The sequence below is a fragment of the Dipteris shenzhenensis genome, unplaced genomic scaffold (assembly GCF_047967505.1).
Source record: "Dipteris shenzhenensis isolate YYH24624 ecotype China unplaced genomic scaffold, Dip_SZ_1.0 scaf0184, whole genome shotgun sequence".
Taxonomy (NCBI): Eukaryota; Viridiplantae; Streptophyta; class Polypodiopsida; order Gleicheniales; family Dipteridaceae; genus Dipteris; species Dipteris shenzhenensis.
The window spans coordinates 1-5,241 of NW_028239490.1; the positions used below are offsets into that span (position 1 = coordinate 1).

The 5,241-nt window shown below is 45.8% G+C and overlaps 1 non-coding gene across 1 annotated transcript; it reads right to left on the reverse strand.

The window, feature by feature from the left end:
• Positions 1-184: 184 nt before the first annotated feature.
• On the reverse strand, positions 185-258 carry TRNAM-CAU (transfer RNA methionine (anticodon CAU)). The gene has a single exon. It is a non-coding gene; the product is annotated as a tRNA-Met (tRNA).
• Positions 259-5,241: the final 4,983 nt, after the last annotated feature.

A 5,241-nucleotide genomic window follows, 5' to 3' on the forward strand; every position in this document is an offset into this window, starting at 1 on the left:
ACCTGGGAAGGAGAAAAAGGAGAATGAGGGGGGAAAATTTGGGATTATCCGGTTTATGTTGTGGATGAATACCCGCCGGTACGTGGTCAAATAGTTGGAATAAAAATACGGGAACAGGGTGGACTATTGCTTTATCCCCCTATCACCTATTGCTTTATCACCCTATCACCAAGTTAATTTTCGTTTGCGGAGACGGGATTCGAACCCGTGACCTCAAGGTTATGAGCCTTGCGAGCTACCAAGCTGCTCTACCCCGCGTGGTTGATTCCCTCGCTGTAATTATTATACAGTCTTCAAATAATTACATTGAACACGAGGGAATCTTGTGAATTTATGGAGATCGATTCTCCAACAATTCGTGTGGGAAAACCAATATTTATCTACCAACTCGATTTTATTACTCCAGGCAGCAAACAAGCGTGTGCCATTTCGCGTGGTACGTGTCTGGATGAACCAAAGTCTCGATAATTGGATCTGGGGCGTCCGGTTAGGGAGCATCGGTTACGAAGACGGGTGGGTGCACTGTTACGTGGTGGAGATTGGAACGCCTCAGAAACCTCTAATTTTTCTTGTATTGATAAACCCCCCCTCATTCTCTGTTTCAGGGATTGACGTATGAGATAATATTTCCTCACCAGTTTTTGTTTCTTCTTCTCTTTCTCAATGAGACTCCTCTTTGCCGTAATTTCCTAGTCGGCGATATTGGAATGTTATTATAGAATGGATGGAATTTGGGATAGAGTCCAATTGAAGTGCTATGATTTGCCACCCATCCGTGCTATCTATCCATCAGAGACAGATTTTAATCGTGGATAAGTTGGGCTTACCACTGGCTCGAATGCCAAAGGTAAGCCCAATGCGATACATGCTTTTAGCTTTTATTGAGGCGAAACACAGAGCTACCCAAATTTACCCGATGTGGATGCTATTGAGAAAGCTGCATAGGTAAATATATAACCTACGGAGAAGTGGGCTAGTCCCACTAATCGTGCTTGAACGATAGAAAGAGCGACTGGTTTGTCTTTCCAGCGAATCAGATTGGCCAAAGGTGTGCGTTCATGAGCCCGAGCCAGAGTTTCAATAAGTTCTTGCCAATAACCGCGCCAGGAGATGGGAAACGTGAATCCAGTAGCCCGAACGAGATGTCCAAACGAAAACATCCATGCCCAGACGGATAAACTGTTCATACCGAAAGGATTGTAACCGTTAATGAGTTGTGAAGAATTCAGCCGTAGATAATCCCTCAACCATCCCATCAAGTAAGTAGAGGATTCATTGAATTGAGCTACATTTCCCTGCCACAGGGTAATATGCTTCCGGTGCCAGTAAAAGGTGACCCATCCAATTGTATTCGACACGGAAAACTGCCAGATAAAATGCATCCCAGGCCGAGATGTCACAGGTACCACCTCTACCTGGACCGTCGCAAGGAAAACTATAACCAAATTCTTTCTTATCCGGCATCAGCTTGGAGCCGCGCGCATCTAATGCACCCTTCACTAGAATCGGTGTAGTTGTATGTGGACCTGGAGCAATAGCATGATGAACTAAGAAATCCCCGGGTCCAATGGTTAGGAATAATGAGTTGCTATTATTATTAATGGCGTCTAACCAACCGGGTAGCCACAAGCTCTGACCAGCATTGAATGCTGGACTGTCTGTCGAGGAGAGAAGTACGTCGAAACCATACAAAGATTTACCGTGAGCGGATTGTATCCGTTGAGCAAATACAGGTTCAATAAGAATTTGCTTCTCTGGGGTTCCAAAGGCTAACGTGACGTCGTTATGGACATAGAGACCCAAAGTATGGAACCCTAGGAATAAACTAGCCCGACTCAAATGGGCTATTATTGCTTCTTTATGCTCCAACATCCTTGCCAACACGTTATCCTTATTTTGTTCCGGATCATAATCCCGTATAAAGAATATGGCTCCGTGGGCGAACGCCCCTGTCATAATAAAACCAGCGATGTACTGGTGATGGGTGTATAGCGCGGCCTGGGTCGTATAATCCTGTGCTATAAAAGCATAAGCGGGTAAGGAATACATATGTTGTGCCACTAGGGAAGTAATGACTCCTAAAGCAGCTAAAGCGAGTCCTAATTGGAAATGTAGGGAGTTATTGATTGTGTCGTAGAGTCCCCTATGTCCACGTCCCAACCTGCCTCCTGGAGGAATATGAGCTTCCAGAATCTCTTTTATACTATGTCCGATGCCGTAGTTAGTCCTGTACATGTGGCCGGCAATGATAAACACAACCGCAATTGCCAGATGATGATGAGCGATATCAGTTAACCACAAACTCTGAGTTTGTGGATGAAATCCCCCCGGAAAGGTTGAAATGGCAGTTCCTGCTCCCTGAGCACTATTGAACGAGTGATTAGCGGAGTCGGGACTTTGTGCATAAACACTCCATTGACCCGAAAAGAATGGTCCCAAACCTTGGGGGTGTGGTAGTGCAGTTAGTAAATTACCCCATCTCACATGTTCGCCTCTAGATTCAGGAATAGCGACGTGAATCAGGTGGCCTGTCCAAGCTAGAGAGCTTATTCCGAAGAGTCCTGATAAGTGATGATTGAGACGAGATTCAGCATTTTTGAACCAAGAAATACCCGGTTTCCATTTGGGTTGTAGATGCAACCAACCCGCTACCAGGAACAAGGCGGAAACAGCTAGTAAGGAGATAGCTCCGGTATATAGATCTTGATTGTCGCGTAAACCGATAGTGTACCGCCACTGATAAACACCAGGATAAGCAATATTAACCGGACCCGGAGCTCCCCCTCGGGTATAAGCCTCGACGGCTGGTTGACCAAAATGAGGATCCCGAATGGCATGAGCGATTGGTCTTACCTGTAATGGGTTTTGCACCCATGCCTCGAAGTTACCCTGCCAAGCTACATGGAATAGATTCCCAGAAGTCCAGAGAAGAATTATAGCTAATTGACCAGAATGGGAAGCAAATATTTTCTGGTAGAGACGTTCCTCGGTAATATTGTCATGACTCTCGAAGTCATGCGCAGTGGCTATACCGAACCAGATACGACGAGTAGTTGGGTCTTGGGATAGACCCTGGCTGAACTTTGGAAATCTTGATGCCGTAATGCTTTTCGAATCCTCCTAGCCATTATCCTACTGCAATGATTCTCGCTAGGAAGAATGCCCATGTTGTGGCGATTCCACCCAGAAGGTAATGAGCCACCCCTACGGCACGTCCCTGTACAATACTCAGAGCCCTGGGCTGGATAGCAGGAGCAACTTTCAATTTATTATGGGCCCGAACAGTAGATTCGATGAGTTCTTGCCGATATCCACGGCCACTGAACAGGAACGTCAGACTAAAAGCCCAAACAAAATGAGCACCCGAGAATAAAAGACCATATGCGGATAATGAAGAACCATACGATTGAATGACTTGGGAAGCCTGTGCCCATAGGAAATCACGGAGCCATCCATTAATGGTTGTTGAACTCTGCGCGAAGTTTCCTCCAGTGATATGGCTCACTACTCCCTGGTCACTTATACTACCCCGTACGTCAGATTGCATCTTCCAACTGAAATGAAATATAACTACTGAGATGGAATTATACATCCAGAACAAACCTGAGAAGACATGATCCCAAGCAGATACCTGGCAGGTACCTCCTCTACCGGGGCCATCACGAGGGAAACGAAAACCAAGATTCGCTTTGTCGGGTATTAGGCGGGAGCTCCTCGCAAACGGGACACCTTTTGGTGATATTAATACAGTAACATGAATCGTAAAGGCATGGATGTGATGCACCAAAAAATCGGCAGTACCTAATGGGATTGGTGACAAAGCAACTTTACCACCTACTGCTACTAAGTCTCCACCCCCCCAGGTCAAACTGGTACCTGCTGTTGCATTAGGTGCCGTTAAGTCAGGAGCAGAAGCATGAATGTTTGGACCCACTGAGCAAATATGGGTTGTAATTAAATAGCAGTATCTGAAAACGTATCTTGGGGACGTCCCAACGCACTCGTAGTATCGTTATGAATATACAATCCGAAACTATGGAAACCTAGAAAAATGCATACCCGGTTAAGATGTGAAATTATTGCATCACGATGCCGAATGACACGATCCAATAGGTTGTTGTATTGAGTAGTCGGATCATAATCTCTCACCATAAAAATAGCTGCGTGTGCCGCCGCGCCTACCACTAGGAAACCACCAATCCACATGTGATGCGTAAACAGGGATGGCTGCGTAGCATAATCAGTAGCTAGGTATGGATAGGGAGGCATAGCATACATATGATGGGCCACTACAATTGTTAGGGAACCCAACATAGCAAGATTAATAGCTAATTGAGCATGCCATGAAGTAGTTAGGATCTCGTAAAGACCCTTGTGACCCTCACCCGTGAAGGGACCTTTATGAGCTTCCAGAATCTCTTTCGTACTATGCCCGATACCCCAATTGGTTCGATACATGTGACCAGCTATCAGGAAAAGAACTGCAATAGCTAGATGGTGATGCGCAGTATCGGTCAACCACAATCCCCCTGTGGCTGGATTCAATCCCCCACGGAAGGTTAAGAAATCTGAGTATTGTAACCAGTCGAGGGTAAAGAATGGAGTTAATCCCTTTGCGAAACTGGGATACATCTGAGCCAAAAGGTCACGATTCAAAATGGATTCATGAGGAAGAGGTATCTCCTTAGGATCGATTCCCGCGTCTAATAGTTGGTTAATGGGTAGCGAGACGTGTACCTGGTGTCCCGCCCACGCCAAGGAACCCAATCCCAAGAGGCCTGCTAGGTGGTGGTTCAACATGGATTCCACGTCCTGGAACCAAGCCAATTTTGGAGCAGCCTTGTGATAGTGGAACCAACCAGCGAAGAACATCAATCCTGCAAAGATTAAGGCACCGATAGCGGTGCAATAGAGTTGTAACTCACTAGTTATTCCAGAAGACCGCCATATTTGAAAAAATCCGGACGTTATCTGTATTCCCTGGAATCCCCCACCTACATCTCCATTAAGTATCTCTTGACCAACTATTGGCCAAACTACCTGGGCGCTAGGCTTAACATGAGTGGGATCACTTAGCCACGCCTCGTAATTAGAGAAGCGAGCCCCGTGAAAATACATACCACTCAGCCAGATAAGAATAATAGCTAATTGACCAAAATGGGCGCTGAATGTTTTACGGGATATATCTTCTGAATCATTTGTGTGACTATCAGAATCATGAGCATCAGCATGTAGATTCCA